The sequence below is a fragment of the Esox lucius genome, chromosome 6 (assembly GCF_011004845.1).
Source record: "Esox lucius isolate fEsoLuc1 chromosome 6, fEsoLuc1.pri, whole genome shotgun sequence".
Classification (NCBI taxonomy): Eukaryota; Metazoa; Chordata; class Actinopteri; order Esociformes; family Esocidae; genus Esox; species Esox lucius.
This window is the reverse complement of record NC_047574.1, coordinates 4,144,081-4,166,964: the sequence shown is the minus strand read 5'-3', so window position 1 is coordinate 4,166,964 and position 22,884 is coordinate 4,144,081. Positions and strand designations below refer to the sequence as shown.

At 40.7% G+C, this 22,884-nt stretch overlaps 1 long non-coding RNA gene across 1 annotated transcript; it reads left to right on the top strand.

The window, feature by feature from the left end:
* Window positions 1-9,493: 9,493 nt before the first annotated feature.
* Window positions 9,494-21,507, top strand: LOC109615860. The gene is made up of 4 exons (XR_002196859.2): window positions 9,494-9,537; window positions 20,235-20,322; window positions 20,428-20,541; window positions 20,972-21,507. It is a non-coding gene; the product is annotated as an uncharacterized LOC109615860 (long non-coding RNA).
* The last annotated feature ends 1,377 nt before the right edge of the window (window positions 21,508-22,884 follow it).

The following is a 22,884-nucleotide window of genomic DNA, read 5'->3' as shown; positions in this document are numbered from 1 at the left end:
TGCTCTACATAAAGATGGCCTAGGCTTTAAGAAGATTGCCAAGACCCTGAAACTGAGCTGCAGCATGGCGGCCAAGACCATACAGCAGTTTAACAGGACAGGTTCCACTCAGAACAGGCCTCACCATGGTCGACCAAAGAGGTTGAGTGCACGTGCTCAGTGTCATATCCAGAGGTTGTCTTTGGGAAATAGACGTATGAGTGTTGCCAGCATTGCTGCAGAGGTTGAAGAGGTGGGGAGTCAGCCTGTCAGTGCTCAGACCATATGTCGCACACTGCATCAAATTGGTTTACATGGCTGTCGGCCCAGAAGGAAGCCTCTTCTGAGGGATGATGCAGAAGAAAGCCAGGAAACAGTTTGCTGAAGACAAGCAGACTAAGGACATGGATTACTGGAACCATGTCCTGTTGTGGTCTGATGAGACCAAGATAAACGTATTTGGTTCAGATGGAGTCGAGCGAGTGTGGCGCCAACCAGGTAAGGAGTAAAAAGAAAAGTGTGTCTTGTCTACACTCAAGCGTGGTGGTGGGAGTGTCATTGTCTGGGGCTGCATGAGTGCTGCCGGCACTGGGGAGCTACAGTTCATTGAGGGAACCATGAATGCCAACATGTACTGTGACATACTGAAGCAGAGGGTGAAGGTAATGGACTGGCCAAGCATGTCTCCAGACCTAAACCCTATTGAGCATCTGTGGGGTATGTTCAAACAGAAGAGGGAGGAGCGCAAGTTCTCTAACATCCACCAGCTCTGTGATGTCGTCATGGAGGAGTGGAAGAGGACTCCAGTGGAAAACTGTGTTGCTCTGGTGAACTCCATGCCCAAGAGGATTAAGGCAGTGCTGGAAAGAAATGGTGTCCACACAAAATATTGACACTTTGGGCCCAATTTGGACATTTTCACTAGTTGCCAGTGGTTTAGACATTCATGGCTGTGTGTTGAGTACTTTTGAAGGGACAAAAATATTGTACACTGTTATACAACCACTCATGGCAGGAACCGCTGGGGCCGGGTGCGCTGCCATATGGGAGGCAATGTAGGCCAGGGGCCTCGACGGACCAGACCCGGGCGGCAGGGGCTTGCTCTGGGGACGTGGACCGTCACCTCTCTGTGGGGGAAGGAGCCGGAACTTGTGAGGGAGGTGGAGCGCTATCAGTTAGATCTGGTGGGGCTTACATCCATTCACAGTCTCGGTTCTGGAACCGTACTCCTGGATAGGGGATGGACTTTATTTATACTCATCCTGTCTACATGTTTTTTGTGGATCTGGAGAAGGCGTATGACCGGGTCCCCCGGGAGATACTGTGGGAGGTGCTGCGGGAGTATGGGGTGAGGAGGTCCCTTCTGAGGGCTATCCAATCCCTGTACTTCCAAAGTGATAGCTGTGTTCGGGTTCTCTGTAGTATGTCGGACTCGTTCCAGGTGGGGGTTGGCCTCCGACAGGGCTGCGCTTTGTCACCAATCATGTTTGTAACTTTTAAGGACATGATATCGAGGCGTAGTCGGGGTGGGGAGGGGTTGCAGTTCGGTGGGCTGAGATAAAAATGCTCTCGGAAGGCAAAGCTCTCGATATACCGATCAATTTTCCTTCCTACCCTCACCTATGGTCATGAGCGAAAGATCAAGATCGCGAGTACAAGCGGCTGAAATGGGTTTTCTCAGAAAAGGGATAGGGTGAGAAGCTCAGCCATCCATGAGGAACTCGGAGTAGAGCCATTGCTCCTTTGCATCGAAAGGAGCCAGTTGAGGTGGTTCGGGCATCTGGTAAGGATGCCCCCAGGACGTCTCCCTAGGGAGGTGTTCCAGGCACGTCCAGCTGGGAGGAGAACTCGGGGTAGGCCCAGGACTAGGTGGAGAGATTATATTTCGACACTGGCCTGGGAACGCCTCGGGAACCCCCAGTCAGAGCTGGCAAATGTGGCTCGGGAAAGGGAAGTTTGGGGTCCCCTGCTTGAGCTGCTGCCCCCGCGACCCGATACAGGATAAACAGATGAAGATGCGATGAGACTGTTATACAAGCTGTTTACTCAATATGTTACAAAGTAGCATAGGGTCATTTCTTCAGTGTTGTCACATCAAACATTTACAAAAATTGGTGAGATACTGTATATAAGCTACGGGACGGGGAACCCTAGACACACCCCTGCTGTCCAACAAGCACCCCAGAGCTGCCACCTCACCGCGAGAAGTCCCACCCGGATAAAAAGCCCCACCCAACTGTAAGACGCAGTCCTCTTAATAAGAAATGCATGAACATGAACATCGGAGAACAGCATTTAATGGAATGCACTTTACAGAAATGAAGGGCCGCCACAATAATGTTAGGGTATGTAATCAATAGCTGATGCTATTACACAACATTAGGTTAGAAATTTGTACTCCACTTTCTCATTTTAATCCCACATATGTTAGCTAGCTCTGCTGAGGCAAGTTGATGTAAGCCAACTGTAAATGGCTTAATTGGACATTCAACACTGGCTGCTGATTCTCGTAATTACAACCACCTTCACATCCATCACCACATCCATCACCACTTATTTCCCCCAAATTAGGGCTATATAATGAGCAAACAGAAACCATGATGCTCAAAGGCAAGAACATTTAGTTTTATCCCATTTCAACAACTAAGTATCTTGTTTGAACAGCTGTGTAAAGGTGTGTAAGGGCTTTGATTTTGAATGTGATAGGTAAACGTAAGTGGCTGTGTCTTTAACCACTACACAACAATACTTTACATTTGCCATGTGTCGATATAGCATCTCGACATTAGATGCTTTAATGATGTGCCCAATATGTACAACCATCACTGTCTTTCTTCGTCTGTTATTCACACAATTATTCACGTAATGTTAATTGATTATCATCAATGATTCTTATTGTTGATCATCATTTTGCCTTGCGCTTTTGATATCCATTCACTGATGTCCATTTCACCTTTTCTTACAAAAAGCTGCTTAACAATTCTTATAATTAGAATTGTTATTACAAATTAGTCACAAACAGTAATAAATGTCAAAACGTTGGAACTGTGCGGAAAATGTCAAGTGTAGAATGTTGACTAACTTTAATTCCTCTAAATTTTTTAATTTACCTTTTAAAGTTGCCGTTGTTTCTTAATCACTCTCTCTCTCTCACAGTCACATAACTTGGTTTAGCCTGCCTTGCATAACTAACATCACTAGTTACAGAAATATGGATTGTGTTCTCAGTAGCTATAATGTTGATAAATGTGTCACAGCCAACGACAGCCAGTGATGGGGGTTGGGGAGCACATTTTTCATGAACCAAGATGGGCACTTTGATTATGCCATGTTTGCATGTAAAAACCACATGATACTGTATCAAGGACAGCTTTTAAACACCTCCAGACCCACTTGAGCGCAGCTGAACGGGCCCAGACTAAGCTAATACTGAAATTGGAAATATGCAAACTCATCTATAAAGATGTTTATGCACAAGCACTGGAAACAGACACACAGGCTACACCATCATGTGGTTACATTCCACCTGTTTCCACGGCGAGAGCAAAGATTCAGAACCACGGCAAGCAGGCTCAATCAACACATGTTTAACCTATGATTCAGGACTGGGTTGCTTTCACAGTGTTTTGGGTCATTGTCCATCTGTAAAGTGAAGCGCTGTCCAAACAACTTTGCTTAATTTGGCTGAATCTGAGCAGACAATATATCTCTATACATTTCAGATTTAATCCGGCTGCTTCCGTCTTCTGTCACATCATTAATCAACACTAGGGACCATGTAACATTGGAAGCCATGCATGCCCATGCCATCACACTTCCTCCAACGTGTTTTACAGAGGATGTGGTATGCTTTGGACCTTGAGCCATTCCAAGCCTTCTCCATACTTTTTTCTTCCCTTTATTCTGGTCATTGTTGGTTGTTTTATCGGTCCAAAGAATGCTGTTGCAGAACATGGCTGGCATTTTAAAATATTTTTTGGCAAACTCTAATCTGGCTTTTCTATTCATGAGGCTTACAAACAGTTTGCACCTTGCAGTCCCTCTATATTTGCAGTGTGAAGACTTCCCTTTATTGTAGACTTGGATAATGGCAAGCCTACCTCCTGGAGAGTGTTCTTCACTTGGCAGGATGTTGTGAAGGGGTTTTTCTTTACCATGGAAAGGATCCTACGATCCTCCACCACTGTTGTTTTCCATGGATATCCAGGCCTTTTTGTGTTGCAGAGCTCACAAGTGCGTTCTTTTTTTCCAAACTGTTGATTTGGTCACTCCTAATGTTCCTGATATCTCACTGATGGCCTGTTTTACTTTTTCTTGAGAGCTCCTTTGACCTAAATGCGAATGCCACATCTGGAATCCACTCCAGACTTTTACCTGCTTAATTGATGATGAAATAACAAAGGAATAGCCCACGCCTGTCCATGAAACAGCTTTTGAGTTAAATGTCCAATTACATTTGGTCCCTTGAACCAGAAAAGGAACCAGGCAAGCCCGCAATTACAACTGATAAACGTTGTTGCCCTCACTGGATTCATGCCCGGGTTTCCCGCACGAGTGGCTGTGTCTTTAACTGCTGCACCATGGTGCTAAACGTTTGTACTGTGTCGGTATAGCATCTCGACATTAGATCATTTTGTCACGCGTTAACATCACGCAAGTTTGAATATTTTGTTTCTCATTAAGTTTACCTCCACCACAAACAGCATCTCCGAAATTTATGGCTATTGCCACAGGCCCTTTTAACAGCTTATTAGCCAGTAATAGGCTTTCTAGTATCTAACTTACTGCTTGAACTTAACACAGCCAACACTATTTCATTTGTGAATGACACTGATACAACAACTATCAATATTAGTGACTTTTAATGACTTTTTTGTGAAAAGATGAGAGAATCATGGAAACCCCTCCTCTTTTACTGCCAAGGGGTTTTGATCTAGCCTATATTACTCCAAAAATCATGCACGGATGCGTACTTCGAAAATCTACCAGAAATAGTTGCAACAGTCACAAACAGTTTTATATTAGGCTTTCTATAACGTAGATACTAAATGTTATAGCTTTTTATCTATATGGAACAAATCTAAATGCATAATCTGCTATGAGTGTGATGGGGTTCGACCATGGGACCTATTAGTGGCAGGTCTGCGTCTCTAACCACTACGCTATTTAACGAGGGGTAGTCAGTCAGTCAAGACACATTCACTCTTCTTGGCCGGTTCCGCTTATGCGGAGGGGGCTACATATTAAAGAGCTGTAATTCCTAAACCGTTTCTCCAATTTGGATGTGAATATCCTCACTTTAAGCCCATTTTCATTATTTAACTGTAACTTGAATATATTTTGGCAACCAGCCAAAACTTGTGTCAGTGTCCAATTATTTCTGGACCTAACTGTAAGTTAATTTTTTTTGGCAGAATTTTCAGGATTTACTCTCCTAGTAGACATATCCTGTTGTAGATGGTGATGGACCATTTATTGTAGCCTTACTTTGTGCGGGATGGACTGCTGTCTGTTTGTTGTGTGTGTATTTGTCAAGGACGCCACATTGCTTGCAGAGCGAATCATGCTCCCTACTGATTACACCCTTACCTGGCTTAAACCCAGGACCTCAGCTTTACAAACACATGATGGCAGTGCTTCTTTGTTTGGATTGATAAATCAGGAGTGTTAAGTGGTTGCAACACTTCAATCAATGTGTGTCAAGCATTGTAAATTGTTTGCTGTATTTTTTAATTCTGCCACATATGTACAAACCTCACATTTTTGCTTCTTTGAATCAAGTTCAATTGAGTGGAATTCTAACAGGCACAGTAGGTCCCACATGGGGAATATCCAATAGAACAGGCTGGGAAGGCTGTGATTGGCCATAGCCAAGTGCTGGAGGATATTGCAAGGGTGAGCTATATTCTGCCGGACCAGCTGGACAGAAACATTCACACACACACACCCACACACACTCTGGAAACATCTCCTGCACCGCCATCTGCAGGTGATTCTGCAGCAGTACTACTGATTGTTCACCTACAGTCAGAAGTTAAATGGATTTCTGAGTCTGATTTAAAAATGTCTTCATTCAAACATGTTTTATTTTTCACGTTTGCTTCTTCTTGCAACAGTGTTGAAGCACAGTGGTTAGGAAAAACTCCCTAATAGGGGCTGACATTTTTTAATAAACCTAGAGGGGAATCAGGCATATTGGGCTGACCTGTCCTTTTTTGGGTGTGCAATTTAAGAGTACAAAATGTAATAATAAGTAAATGCATTTGGGCTGTGTCCAGAGTCTATAAATCCTAAACCAGGTCAGAAGCATGACCAGATGAATAAGGTCAGGGACAACCCTGTGGTGGTGGTGGTGGTGGTGGGGGGGGGTTCATTCCTTAGGTTTACAGGGTTTTACAGTAGAGAAAGAGAACTGACCCAACTCCTCCCGGCACATTAATACAGCAGCTTAAAACCTTGGGGCTGAGACAGAGGGGTCCAGTGACACTGTGGCAGAGGCCCCAGACAGGGCCCAATAGGCAGGAAATCAATCCACCCACATTGCCAAACATCAACCAAAGGGACACCCACCAACCGAAAACACCCTGAAATGAGACCCTTTCCATTCACTGCTTTCCCAGTGCAATCTGTGGAGAGAAGTTTAAGAATTGCATAAGCTAGGCTAAATGTGTACATTTAAGCAGAATAATAAACTGTTATTCCCAGGTTGCATCAACATCACTGTTGCCATGGTCACAGGTATATTTATTTTTATTTCCAATAACTATTTCAGGTATGTTTCTCTTTTCTTATGGTCAATACATTTGGGCTTTATTTGGCTCCATAGATGCCCACCAAAACCCCACCTTATATAAGCTACGGCCCTGTGAACCCTAGACACACCCTTGCTGTCCAACAAGCCTCCCAGAGCTGCCACCTCACCGTGTGACATCCCACCTGGATAAACAGCACCGCCCAACTGTTAGACCCCTCCCTCTTTATAGGGAATGCATGAACATGAACACCTGAGAACAACAATTAATGAAATGCACTTTACAAAAATATAGCAAGGAAGCAAGTTTATTTATGTAGCACAATTCATACATCGAAGCAATTCAATGTGCTTAACCAAGGAAAATATATGAAAAAACAATAACATAAAAACAAATAATCAAATGAAAACATCATAATAATAAAAATATGGTGTTCTGATAGCACAACAGGCATGAAAAAATAAACATTTTGGGTCGCCACAATAATGTTAGTTTACATAGCAAACATGTCCTGCACCGCCATCTGCAGGTGATTCTAAACCAGTACAGATTTTTCACTCAATGTCGGAGGTTAACATACACTTTAACCAAATACATTTAAACCCAGTTGTTCACAACTCCTGATATTTAACCTTAGTATAAATTCCACCTTAGGTCAGTTAGGATCACCACATAATTTTAAGAATGTGAAATGTCAGAATAATAGTAGGAGAGAATGATTTCAGCTTTTATTTATTTCATCAGAAGTTTGCATACACTCAAGTAACCTTTGGTACAGTATAATTCCCTTTAAATTCTTTACACATTTTGGTTTGCCTTGTACAAGTTTCCCACAATATGTTGGGCGAATTCTGGCCCATTCTTCCTGACCGAACTGGTGTAACTGAGTCAGGTTGTACAGTAAGCCTCCTTGCTCGCACATGCTTTTTTAGTTCTGCCCACCAATTATCTATACGATTGAGGTCAGGGCTTTGTGATGGCCACTCCAATACATTGACTTAGTTGTTGTTAAGCCATTTTGCCACAACTGGAAGTATGTTGTCCATTTGGAAGACCTATTTGTGACCAAGCAATAACTTCCTGACTGATGATGTTGCTTCAGTATATCCACATGGGTTCCTTCATCATTATGCCTATTGTTTGAAGTGCACTAGTCTCTCCTGCAGCAAAGCACCCCCACAACATGATATTGCCACCCCCATGCTTCAAAGTTGGGATGGTGTTCTTTGGCTTGCAAGCCTCCCCCTTTTTCCTCCAAACATAACGATGGTCATTATTGCCAAACAGTTCAATTTTTGTTTCATCAGACCAGAGGACATTTCTCCAAAAAGTTAGATTTTTGGCCCCATGTGCTGTTGCAAACCGTAGTATGGCTTTATAATGGCGTTTTTGGAACAGTGGCTTGATCCTTGCTGAGTTGCCTTTTAGATTATGTCGATATAGGACTAATTTTTCTGTGGATATAGATACTTTAGTAACCGTTTCCTCCAGTGTCTCCACAATTGTTGTGTTTTGTAGTAACACTTAAATAATTCAAGATGACATATTAATTAATTGATATTACTTTATTGTGGCTCAGCTATTTGTCAGCCTGGACTCTGACGCCGCCTTGCCCAAGTGACTTGAGTTGTCACTTGTCACGCAAATGGCGTCATGACATATGACACAACAATGTCCTTTGCTGTTGTTCTGTGATTAATTTGCACTTTTCACACCAAAGTACGTTAATCTCTAGGTGACAGAATGCTTCACGTTCCTGAGCGTTATGTCGACTGCGTGGTCCTATGGTGTTTATACTTATGTACCTTTGTTTGTACAGATGAACATGGTACATTCAGGCGTTTGCCAATTGTTTCCAAGGATGAACCAGAACTTTTTGAGTGGTTGAAAAATGAGTTTTAATGACTTCAACCTAAGAGTATGTTAACGTCCGACTTCAAATGTACATAATGCAGTTTGTCTGATGTCAGTTGGTCCAGCTTTGGTACTGATGGGAAATCCTGTATGGGTGTTATACCAAAGGAAACTGCAGGTTAAACAGATGCCCCATATCCTCCTTTTATGGTCTCCGGTGTGTTCAGTTCTTCACCTTGCTTTTAAAGATGTTTAAAGGACTGATTTATTTTTACATTTTAATAAAAAATATATCCACTGAGTTAATATAACTTCCCAATTCTCGAACTGCAACACAGAGACATGTACAGAGTTTTTTTTTCTTAATTGTTACTGAAACTAAGTATGGAGTTTGTGTCAGCAGACATGGATATTAATACATCATTATTCGACATTGCTAGCTGTCTGCCCCTCCTGTTTTTGTGATGCTGAATTTGCCGACTGTTGGGTGTATGTAAACACATGGACAAATCCCTTTTCCACTCTGTGTATTGAGGAAAGGGACAGTTGTGCTCATAAGTTTGCATACCCAGGCAGAAATTGTGACATTTTGGCATTGATTTAGAAAATACGACAGATCATGCAATATTTTTAAATTTTATTTAAGGATAGTGATCATATGTATTATCAAATATTTGCTTGGATCCTTTTTAAATCATAATAATAACAGAAATCACTCAAATGGCCCTGATCATAAGTTAATATATCCTTGAATGTTTGGCCTTGTTACAGACACACAAGGTGACACACATAGGTTTAAATGGCAATTAAAGGTTAATTTCCCACACCTGTGGCAATTAGTGTCTGTGTTTATATTCAATGATTTTGTTAGCTCTCACATGGATTCACTGACCAGGCGAGATACTGAGCCATGGGGAGCAGGAAAGACCTGTCAAAAGACCTGCATAACCAGGTAATGGAACTTTATCACCAATGTTTTGGGGGCATGTGAGATCTAAAGGCAAGATGAATGCAGCATGTTATAAGAAAATACTGTCAGACAATTTGCATTCTTCCACACGAAAGCTGCACATGGGACTTCACGACAATAAACCTAAGCACAAGGCCAAGTTGACCCTCCAATTGTTACAGCAGAAAAAGTTGAAGGTTCTGGAGTGACCATCACAGTCAACTGACCTTAATATCATGGAGCCACTCTGGGGAGATCTCAAATGTATGGTTCATGCAAGACAACCAAAGACTTTGCATGACCTGGAGGCCAAGACCAATGGACAGCTATACAACCTGCAAGAATTTGGGGCCTCATAGACAACTATTACAAAAGACTGAATGCTGTCATTGATGCTAAAGGGTTCAAAACACAGTATTAAGAACTAAGGGTATGCAGACTATTGAACAAAGTTTTGGTTGCCAGGTTTTGATTTATCATTGTGCCATTCTTTTATAACCTACAGTTGAATATGAATCCCATAAGAAATGTGTTTCGCCTGCTCACACATATATTATCAATTCTCCGCGGGTATGCAAACGTTTGCGCACAACTGTAAACACTGTCCAATGTACCATGATTTATTTATTTTTTTGTATTTTGGGGTATGAAAAAGGTTTGTGCTTAAAACATTTGTTTACGTTGTGTATTTCTGTCCGACAAGTGAACTAATTGTTGTCGTTTGCTCGTAATCCATTAGAGTTAGTTTATTGTTTCAAGCTAACTTAAGTGTATAAGATTCACATTCACTGGGCTCTGAAGTGCCAGTTTAGTTGCATTTGCTAGTGAATGAAATTAAATGCAAAATATGAAGAATTACTGGTCGCACTTGTGCAAGTGTGGTATATGTTTTCCATGTAACATTACAAGGATCACGCAACCTGATAGACTGTAACTGGAATTATAAACCACGTCACAAAAAGCATTACAATATTACAATAAAAAATATTAACATATTGGGATTAAATGGAGTTGGGAGTTTAAATGAGAGATGAAGAACGAGTGTCCGGTATAAGCTATAAAGGCAATGCTTCTAAAATGCCTTTGCAATACATTTTTGATTTTATCAATTTCAGAAATCTAAAATGATGTATGCGAGGCCAAGATTATTATTATTCTTTATTATAATTTTTTTTCTCATAGACTGAAACACTGAACTCTTCAAGAAAACAGCGTTCAGATTCCCTTTGCATTAGCCTACTTTGTGTAGCCAGTTTGCAGTCTGTGTCGATGCGACCATTTGTTTTCAACATTATTTTGCCACATCCCCATAAGAAGAGGACTACATGAACAGAAAGTTCTTCTCCGTCCTCCTTCAGGGGATTGTAGATGAGAGAGAGCAAATCATTGACATTTTTGCTGGACCACCAGGCAGGGTTCATGATGCCAGGATGTTGAAGGCCTCCAACATCTTCACAATGATTTGCAGAAGACATGGATTGATGGTGTCGTGATGATTGTGATGGCAGCCTGTTTTCTAGACAACATGCCTATTAGTGCTTCAGAGTTATGTCAGGAACATCCACATGGCTTCCCAAGGCAGGAAGATGAAAATGAGTAGATTATAACTTTATAACTAATTATTTGGATGAATCGGCTGATAATTTGATCAATGAATTGATTGCTACTGATTTTGTACATTGTGTGTGTACCAGTAAAGAAGTATTTTCCTCAATTACCTGTCTCACCTTTTACCCATTGCCCACAGAGATGTGTAAGGTATATAAAAAAAAAAAAAGGCTGAAATCCAAACAATCATTTACTAGGAATCAGAATCGGAGACAATTATATACGTTACACACATTATAATATAACAAAAGATTACTACTAATACAAAAAATACAGCAGCTAACTTTATACAAAAAAAACATTAAGACTATTCATTTGACTAACAGCTTGTCCAACAACCTAGACATCAATGACTCACTGCCCTGCAGTGCAGAACTGAGTTGGGTTAGTGCCTCCTCTTGGCGCCGCCGACTGGCGTTTTCTGCCTCTTGTAGAAATTCAGTCAAAGCTATGATTTCGAGAGTAACAACCAAAACTGGTTTGCCGCCAATTCTCTAACAGCGTTTTCGGGTGAACCAAATGTGTCACACTTTAGCTGATCTCACCCTACTTAAAATATTCTCACCCTACCTAAATTATATTTCTTAAACTTTTTCCTATTTCACGGATTGGAGGTTTGCTTGGTCAGCCATACAACTAGCAAGGTTAGCCGTTAGCAACACCAGTTGAAAAAACCCATGAAGGGATATTTCACGAATACTAACACCGTAGCAACATGTCCACGGACCGCAGCTGGATAGCACTGTGTGTACCACAATCATAATGAGACACAAATGTACATAATTGCTGAAATAAACAGTAAAACTACAGCTTTCACTTACTGTTGATACAACTAGGTGTGATCCATGGGTGTGATCCACAATGTTTAAGCACATGTGCTCATGAAAGAAATTAAGCTTAGGCCCAGGCCATGGCTCCAGGATGAAATGTCAATTGTTATAAATGAGGGGGCATATCTAAATCATATACAATTTGCAGTGTTTATGGGGAAACAAAACTGGTGGGCGCACAATATTCCAACTGAGGGGGCTTTGCCCTTTTTGGAAACTGGTGGGCGCACAATATTCCAACTGAGGGGGCTTTGCCCTTTTTGGAGCTGGGCCCACTTAGGTCCCATGCAATAACAAAATTAGAAGCTGATTTAGCATATGATTGTTATCACAGCCAGTCAGTAAAGCTATTTCAGACAACAAGGGAGGAGACTGAGAAAAACAGACAGAGCAGCAGCTGTAACCCCCCCCCCACCTCCAACTCATCTGACATGTCTTCATAAAGACCAGGGGTCTGGGTAGTTTTCAAAGTCAGCATTTTCAAAACATAAAACCGTCCAAAAGTGCTTTAGAATGTACAAAACAACTGGAGTGCTGTCAAGGAAATGTATTCCAACCTTTTGTAGACTTGTTTTGGTACAATTCTATAATTGTGATCCCCCCATGTGCACAAGCTTGGGGGGGAGGGCAATTCAGTGCGTGCTACGCGAGTGAGTTGAATCTCCAATTTGCTGCGCGCGTCTGCTACTCTAAAAAGTTGTACGGGGTTGGCAGGTCTGCAGTGTTATAATGGACCACACTGGCGTAAGTGTCGGGGGTCCAATGGGAACGGTCACACCAGGGCCCCCCGGGGGGGGGGGGGGGGCTTGCCCTCTATCATAATATTATTTTATTTTGTGTGTTTCTATGCTGTTATCACAATCAGTTGTCAGGTGGGAGGTTCATCTACGCCAGGTTTTACACGTGTATATACCGCTTCTACATGTGTATATACCGCTTCTACATGTGTATATACCGCTTCTACATGTGTATATACCGCTTCTACATGTGTATATATCGCTTCTACATGTGTATATACCGCTTCTACATGTGTATATACCGCTTCTACATTTTTCATAAGGGGGTGGGGGCTGTAAGGACAGCTTGCACCCTGGCTACGCCAGTGATTGACCGTGTCATAGTTGTTCCGTAAATGTTTGTCCTGAAGCCCAATGCAACCTGATTTTGCTCAGAGACTCATTTTGAGAAACTAAGTAACACATTTAAACCACCTAGTGTCTCATTTGAATAATGGATCTTGTTTGAAATGCGTAGTTTACTTAAAAACAATTTTTGCCTCAGGCTTCAGGGTTGACTTTTATTTTTGTCCAATTGCACAAGGAAATGTACAAGGAAATTAAAATGTGTATTTTTCATATCCCGCTCTCACTGAAACACTCTGAGAATGAGGTCACAGACGTGGGGGGAATCGGCCGTTATTGATGGTGACCCTGGAGCAATACTTTATGCTCCTCAAACAGTTTACAACAATTATTGTTATTATTTGTAAACGCTTACCTCACTCTTTAATTTACTTATTAATTTTTTTTATCTACCAACTGTACTTTAAAATGATATTAATATGGCGGTATTTTGCAAGTCAACAATGCCTTCAAATCACATTATGCATATCCCACAAGTCTGAAAAGCTGCTGGTAAGTGAATAGAAATGGCGTTTATTTAACCTCTTTCCATTGTGAATGTGTGGCGTTGGCCTTGCTACATGGCACATTCAGCGGAATCCAGCGTCTTGGAAAGTTCAGAAATATGTCAAACAAGCACGCCTCTGGGACATGAATAATAAACATCCACATTTGGCTCTATTCACTGTGTTTCTATCTGCAACTTTGAAAATATTTGGCAGCTGAACAAGGCCCAGGGTTTAGTGGGCTACTCTGTTCATCTGTGGTTGAATGCTGACCTAAACCCACCACAAGATGGCAGCCTTGAGCTACTGTCTCCTCTCAGCTGCGTCTACCTTCTCTAGATTTACATATTTTATTCTAAAAACTTCTAATTAAATTTGACTACATCCAATGCATATTTAAGGTATCAGTTTATTTGATTCTCTTTTGATATAATGATATCAGTAATTGCATAGTATTTCCTTCGAACATAAACATATAATAAGACAGACTTCTGTTCCATACGGTTTTTCGTTTAGTGTTGGGCTTTTATTTAGGCGGGCATCTTTTTGTGCATTGGGTTGGCACGTTACACATCGCCACGACCACCAACACCACCCTGCATCACCTCACTAGTTTTTCGGTGAGATTGGCAGACCGCAAAGTCCTGCTTGAAGTCTTCTTCGCCATTAAAAAACACAAGAGGTCTATTTTCCACTTCATGGCATGGTTTGGCCCATCTGCCATTGTGGCGGGGTAGAAGCTGTAGGTACACCAACAGAGAGTTGGGGGGGGGGCTGCAGGGAATGGCGTCCTTCTGTCAGGGCTGTGGTATCACTGCTGAAGCACCAAGGGTCTTCCCAGGTGGTGTTCTGACTCTATTATGACAAACTCGTTGCATTTTCATTATGTAGGCCTGTGATTTTGACAAATACTTCTTCCGCTTGACATTTATTTTGTTGGAATGTGGCTAACGGAAGGCAGTTTTTATCACTTTTTTTTTTTTTTCTCAGTTGGATATGGCAATGCTGGTGATGACTGATTAATGAATAATTGATGATTTAGACATTCAAGTTTGGACATCAGAAATGACAAGTGCTGTCATGTACAATGTAGGCCATAAAAAAAAATTATGCTATATTTTGAACCTAATTATGGTTGTTTTAACTCTTGAACATGGTCAATCTAAGATGCTTGTTAACAGGTCCAGGGTTTTGGTTCAAAACCTACTGGTGCTGCAATGTAGCTCTCCTGTAAGTCATTATCACTATCTTTCCGGTAAGTTCTCCCAAACACATTATTTGACAGTGAGAATAATTAGTTTCTACCTTTTAATTACGGTATTCCTAACTTCTGACAGAACTATTATGAGCTGTCTGTTGAACAATTGGAATTAGTGTCTGATTCTTCTGTTCAGGGAAAGTGCTGGGTTCATATGTTATTAATATTTTCATATGTAATTGAATATGCAGTCTCAATAATTTTTTTAATCGCCTAGTTTTATTTAATAGTAGATTAAACATGAAATATGCATATTCATTCTGGTTTATTCGAGATTTGTTACCTCTATTTAATATGTGGCATTTCAAGAAATGTAATCACATGTCATGTAACACTATAAACTGAAAAAAAATTCAGTCATGTTGGTTATTAAGTAAAGACTGGTACGTGATGGTTCAGTCAGATTTCTAAGTCAGCTAAATACTTACAAGCTAGTTATCAAATTTGGTCAGGTTTTAATAAGAACTAGGCTAGATCCCTTCACCAACTGGTTTTCAGTTGGTTATTTTGAACCATGCCAGTCAGCAAAATCAATTCAAAGAGGTCGGTGCCACACAACAAGTTTCTAAAACCGAGGACAGACACACCTCATTTTACAATGAAATTCGAACTAAAGGAATATTTCAACCTTTAATTAAACAGGAAGATTACTTTGAGAGGAGAAAATGCTTTTTTAATGCCCCTGTCCCAAATGCAACACTTCTTTCTTTGAAAAATCTATCTGATACATTACCTGATAGTGGGCCAGGATATGGAGTCCAGATCTCAGCCTGAAGCTGTATCAAGCTATCAGAGCAGATTCATCCTGCCTCCTGTTTAGACACTGTTTGCCTTCAGCTTGGCTCTTATTGAATGCTCCACACAGGAAATTGGAAAGTGTGTTTTCAGGTCTTCTCCACAATGTAAAACGGATTACTGTTACACATAAAAAGGACTTTAAAGTAGAGTTTCTGTGTTCACTCATGACAATACCTTTTGGGTTTTCCATGGATTCTGAAGTCCTTAAAGCCCACCATTACTTTTTTGTATTTTTTATGCCTAATAAATCACTTATTTCAAAAGAACTCCAAAATATATACATAATATAATTTACCTGATCCTCGTGTAGCCATTGAAAAGCTCAATCTGATCACATGAGTCGTTAGGTAACTAATCTGAATGTACTTAGAAACACAGCCCTGAAATGTATAACATGGTGGTTAAGAGCCTACCCTTTCAACCCGATGAACAGTCACTGGCCTCTCACAATCAGAAGAATATTGTGGTAATCACAAAGTAGGCAAAAAGTGTAATCTAAAAAGACAGAATCTATACATTTATTTCACTCACAGACAAAAAAAATATCTCTAATTTCACTATTTCAGAGATTATTTGACCCCATAGTAGGGACATAATATCATGACAGCAGCAGAGATATCAAATTATTTACATTGTATTTGCCAAAAACTAACAAGAAACCCTTATATGTACAGGTAAATAAGTACTAGAAATTGGTAAATAGGTGATAGGTATAAGAAAATACATATTAGGCTTAACTAAATACGTGAAAGATATAGGTAAATAGAAAAGGAAGAACAGGTATCTCTACCACTCAATCTCTGTGCAGTCTATCTATAAATAAAGAAGATAATAAATAGCTTAACTACACAGTAAATACATATTGAAATATAGTAAAATATTAGTTTCTTTATCTCGGCTATACAGCACTGTTCAGCAGTCATGTGGTGGGTAATACCGTATGATTTAAATTCTTTAAACAGTCAAATATTTCTCTCTCACTGCTGCTTTATGTGCACAAGTGTATCTGTTGTGCAGACCTGTTCAGCAGTTACAGGGTTAAAAACTGTACAGTCCACATCCATCTTCTGGGCCTCTCAATTAGCATTGATCTACGGGGCAAAAAAACAAAAACATGCTTGTGTTATTATATACCATGAAGCAATTTCTGCTGCAGTGATGGAGTGTACAGGGGGATTTTTTGAAACATGGCCGACCTAACATATTTTGTCTTCCTGTCAATAGCCTGGCACTTGTCCAAATTATAGATCAATAACAGTTGATCTTTTTATGTTACGGCAAAATGAAGTTGGTTCCCGTTTTATTGAAGATCAGGAGCAGTTCTGGGAGGATAGGTCTGGGTAGGTAGCTGGACTGTTTGAAAGTGTTCATACTTAAATTTAATAACCTCCTGACAATCAACTGGGTGGGCATTGCCCCACTTTGTGTCCTCCTGATGCCGACCTTTTACCAGATGTAATTCATCCCTCTGGTTACATTTCAGACACATTCGTGTCCCCTGTAATATTTATTGAAATGTAAAGGAATATATAATCTCAGTGGTAGCATTCTGAAGGTTCTTCAGCACGTAACTTAATGACGTTTTTCCAAAGCACTCTTGAGTTTCATTCATGTGTGTGTGGCAGCTCAAGAGAAAGCAATGCAGGCTCCCTTTGGAAGGAAAAACCATCTGTTGTGGAAGTGGATCTGTCAGGCTCTCATCTTCGTGGGCTGCTCTGTGGCTTCTGTTGTTTCACTCTCAAAGGCTGTCATTTGTTTCACTTGGGGTGGACTGTGTGTGCTAAAGAGAAAACAATATCTATTCAGTTGGCACATTTTCGTCCTTTCTAAAATTTTACAATCCCCTAACAAAATCCAAAGTCACTTGCCCCTCAGGAAATGAGCCCAAGCATAGAGGTATTCACAGGGGTAGGTGTAGAACATGCAAATTCTAGTGACTGAATGTCACCACTGAAACTCCACAGCTGATATTGTGATTGTGCTCATGGACACCATTTTTTTGTAGTGAAATTTTAGTATTAATATTTACTATTGTAAAATATTTTTATATTGGATCTAATATTACCGAAATTATGAAATACTTTGCATTGCGGTAGGAGAATGTTTGTTACACATCAGCAATTTTATGTCTACTTTGCAAATCATACCGTGTCAAAGATAATATTGACTTTCTAATTTTGTCAGTGATATCACCAGTAATTATATTTAAATATTCAATAACATGTTCATTTTTCTTGCTGTATTAGTAGGAATAAAGTTTGTAGACTTTAACATGCATCTTCTAAATCCCAACCACATCATAAGTTACTTCAGAATTATTACTAGAGCAACTTTCAAAAAGCAACTGCCAAAAAGCTGTTCACCCTAGATTCTAAAGGTCAACTCCAATTTTTCTTCTGTCACAGTGCTTGTCTGAGTAATTCTTCATCTACACAACATATTAGTGTGCAGTCAAAACATTGAGCTCAGTGTCCATTCCACTTCAGGTTATCTATAAATAATACCATATCAAAGATGGCTTGATGATGATGAAAAACAATAGAATTGTAATATATTATTAAGTTATTATGGAAATATTTCTATTTGTAAATGTTATGTATTATCTTGTGCTGCAGGTCTTTCACTTAGGCTGATTGCTGAACAATTGTGTGTGACGTTCAATGTAAAATGTTGACCGGCATCTTTTTTAAACCCAAAAATACATTGGGTTTAAAAAAAGCACACTCTGTAATATTTTAATACTGTTATTTAGGTAAAACTATTTTATTATTATTATTATTATTATAATAATTATTATTGTTTTTGTTGTATTTTTTTTAATATAATTTTGCTACAGTAAGTGTATTTTTAATACATCAGTGCAGTAATATTTCCCATATCTTGAAAAGGAATCCCATATGTACCCATTTCTGAAAAGTCATAGCTCTAATTCCTAGAAAAGTAAACAAATTAGCATTGTATCTTTTTCGGATTTCTAACAGTCAATCATACAGTATATTGTAAATTAATTTGCATTTCAAGATAAAAATAAAACTCAAACATATAGAAACGGGTCTCAGAATCAGTCCAGTTTACAGGAGGGGCAAAAAACGATGTTAGAGTTTTGTTCATTTTCATATTTGTAATTAACAGATTTTTTCTACCGTGTTCCTTCAATGAACTAGTCTTTTTTTCCCATTTATTTCTTGTACTTTATCTTCTCTAACCATTCACATACACCCTCAGTGGATTGCAGGACTTTAGGATCAGTCTTTTGGCCACCAGAGAAGCATAACTAATGACAACATTAGAGTGGCTTTGCGAGCGTGGCCACCGAATGTCGATTAACCAAGCAAGAAATAATGTGGGATTTTGTAATATGCATGAATAAACATTTGTTATGTTTTTGAATCAGTTCAAATCCAAAAGCTTTGAATTTAGAGGGGGGGCCATAGTGCTTTTTTGGACAGAACTTTGAAGGTGAAGTGTTTGTATGCTTTTAGTTTTAATAGTTTTAGAAATCCTCTCTTACTAACTAGCTCCTCGGGGTCGTATTGTGTGACCCCTGTCTCAGACGTCAAGACACAGCCCCAGTCCGGAGAAGCTTTATTGAGAAGCTGCCTGCTTCTCTTTGTGCAGTTTGAGGCCGTCGGTCCGGCCGTTTCTCCTCGCGGAGCCCCAAACAAGGTTTTAAAGAATGGATGACACCGCCACACAAGATGTCTTCAGAACGGCCACCTAATTAGAGTGACATTTGAATCTTTTCTTTGGACCCTAATAACTCCCCTCCAAACCATTAGGATCTCTCTAATGACTCTGGCCTGGCGTTCCGTCCCAAATCTCATCACCTTCCCCTATGTGGCGAACTGCTCTTCAGCCCGGGGTGCTCGGGGCTCATGCGAAAATCTGCATGCTAGGTTAGGGAGTAGGGCACCATTTGGGATGTGTTCTTAAACCGTAGTCAGGAGACGTGCAGGGCAGGATGTGGCGAAACACATGGGCAGTCAGGCCAGGCCAGGTGTGTGTCCCAAACAGCCCCTTATTCCCCATGTATTGGACTAGCTTTGACAGTGGTCTACAGCGGAGAAGGGTGCCATTTGGACTGCAGCCCCTGAGTCTGCCGTGTTGGGAAGGCTGAGGCTAAGCCTGCTTGGCATTTGGCACTAGGCCCCTAGCTAATAGTGGCCAGCCACAATGGAGGATGTCCTATTAGTTCTCCATCTCTTTTCATTAACATCTCGTTCCGTTGTTTCCTCTTGTTATGAATGGGACTTTATGACAAGCGAGGCACGGACTCACAATGGCCATTCACAAGTTGGAGGGATTATTAGTCAGTTCAGCCCTTCATTAGTCTAGAAAAAGGGGAGAGAGCCTTGTGTCACCTGCTAGGTCAAAACAGTGGCCTTGTTTTGAATCGTCAGTGGTTTGACTCGACACAGATTATCGACGCTCATCGTAATTGTTGGCTGTGCCCCCCCCCCCCCCCCAAAAAAAAGTGGATTCATACGTTTTGATGTACGGAAATGCATTTCGGATTTCTGCCGAGGTTGATAGTGTCTTTTGTCTGACAAGAGATAAACTCTGTAATGTTGGTCTCCAGGCTGTTCCTCACAGGAATGAGGAGTCGTAGACAATCATCGCTGCTGCAAGGCAGGGTTAGCAGCACAGAGGCTGTCAGTGGTGGAGTGGTAAGTGACACTTGAGCGATGCACAGTGGCTAAATGACTCTTGGACTGTTTGAAACGTCCGTGCCGCTTCGCAGTGTAAACATTTCAAACATAATGTGCTCCCAGTGCAGTGAACCGCACCCCGCCGGTTGGAAGCTAGCCTTCAGTCGGTTATCTTTCTGCCCTCGAAGTCGCCCCAAGACAAAAGTTTCATGGCTGCTCTCACTGGCTCCTGTGAACGTAAGCGTTATTACTATCTGTTGCATAATAGTTAGTCATGTTGGCAAATTTTCTTTGTTCTTTTATGAGCGAGACATTATTTTGTCATTTTCAGAAAAGGCGAGGACTTTGCTCTCCCTCTATTTTCACTCACCTCTCACTCCGGATAAAGCCTTCAAAGAATCCATTGTAAATGATGGTAGGCTGAACGTGGCCCTCTCCTAGTCTCAGACTAGAGTCTGTTAACCTGCCGTTCAAATGTCACTTCAAATATTGGTTAGATGCAACAGGGTCGAAGGTGACACCTTCGTGTTTACATTAGCTGCATCTCAGATTTCTTCGTTCTTTGTTTGTGATTATTTTATTTTTTGTTATCTTGGGTGGGGGGAAGACTTTTATGTTATATTTCTGTTTCTGTTTTCCGAATCCCTTCTGTTTTATTTATTTGCAGTTGAATACAAGGAGACCTGAAGCTTCTACGGGGACATCAAATAGCAGAAGAATTTACAGACACCCATTCATTCACAGTACCCTCACTGACATCTTTCCACTCTCCCCCCACTGCTCAAAATGCAGGCGGTGGATAAACTGTACACCCAAATGGGCCTGCCTTGCGATTGGGTTTGAATGCTGACCTCTGACCTCTGCTTGCTGGAGGAGACCGTTTCAAGCGGTGGTCACATTTCAACGAGCGAGGCGGGAGAGGGCGAGAGAGGGACCAGTAAAGGGCCTCGGCTTCGAGTGGGACTCGCTAAGTGTCACTCGTGTGTTCAACCTTTGTCCATTTTTGTCATGCACAGAGGCCCGCTCATAGGCTCTATATGTGTGTGTTATTGTGTCCTCAGCAGTGTGAATCGCACAATACAGATGATTATGTTTGTTGTTGTTGTTGTTGTGTCGTGTGCATAATATTAATGTTATTGACCATGTGATTTGAACAACATGTCAACTTATTTCATTCATAATACATATTTTTGGGCTCAACAATTCCTTTCATGAGGCATTTGTTCAGGTATTATATATGCTAGGCTCACAATATTTATTTGCCCATATATTAAAGTTGTTGCTGTGGAAATAAGATTACTTTCTTGGCAGCACAGTGAAATTCAGAAAGCTTTTAGTGACAGTGTTTCGTAATTTAAACTTCCAAATAAAGAAGTGAGCCAGGTGATTTAGATAGCTACATATTATTCTACATTCCTGTGTAATACTGTGCTGACAGATGTTTAAATACTGACAGAACATTTACGGAGCCAGATATGTTTACATACATTCCTGTTCAAAAGTTTGGGGTTACTAAGAAATGTCCTTGTTTTTAAGAGAAAAGCAACGTTTTGTCAATTAAAAAAACATCCAATTGATCAGGAATACAGAGTAGACATTGGGAATGTTGTAAATGACTATTTTAGCTGATTTTCAGTGGAACAGACGCCTCACAAGTCTTCAACTGGCAGCTTCATTAAACCCTTAAAACACCAGTCTCGGTGTCAACAGTGAAGAGGTGACTCCGGGGTGCCGGCCTTCTAGGCAGAGTTGTAAAGAAAAAGCCACATCTCAGACTGGCCAATAAAAAGAAAAGATGAAGATGAGCCAAAGAACACAGAAACTGGACACAGGTAGATTGGGAAAAAAGTGTTATGGACCGACACATCTAAGTTTGAGGTCACGAAGCAGAACATTTGGCTGATGCAGATCAAATGAAATGATGCTGTAGGAGTGCTTGAAGCCACCTGTTAAGCTTGGTGGAGGCAATGTGATGGTCTGGGTGGTAAAGTGGAAGATTTGTACAGGGTAAAGGGGTTATTGAAGAAAGAGCGCTATCACTCCATTTTGGTACAACATGCCATACCTTCTGGACGGCACTTGATTGGAGCCAATTTCCTTCAACAACAGGACAATGACCAAAAACCCGGCTACAAACTACGCCAGGACTATTTAGGGAAGAAGCAGTCTGCTGGTATTCTGTCTATACTGGAGTGACCTGCACAGTCACCGGATTTCAAACCTATTGAGCTGTTTTGGGAGCAGCTTGAGCGTGTGGTACGGAAGAAGTTCCCATCAAGTCAATCCAACTTGTGAGAGGTGCTTCAGGAAGCGTTGGGTGAAATCTCACAAAATGACAACTAGAATGCCAAAGGTCCGTAAGGCTGTAAATGCTGCAAATGGAGGATTCTTTTATTAAAGCAAAGTTTGAAGGACACAATTATTATTACAATTAAAACATTATATTTCTAACCATATCAATGACTATATGTCATTTACAAACTCATTTCATGCATGTTTTCATGGAAAACAAGGACATTTCTAAGAGACCCCTAACTATTGAATTGTAGTGTACATACTAAAATATATTTCTGAACTTTT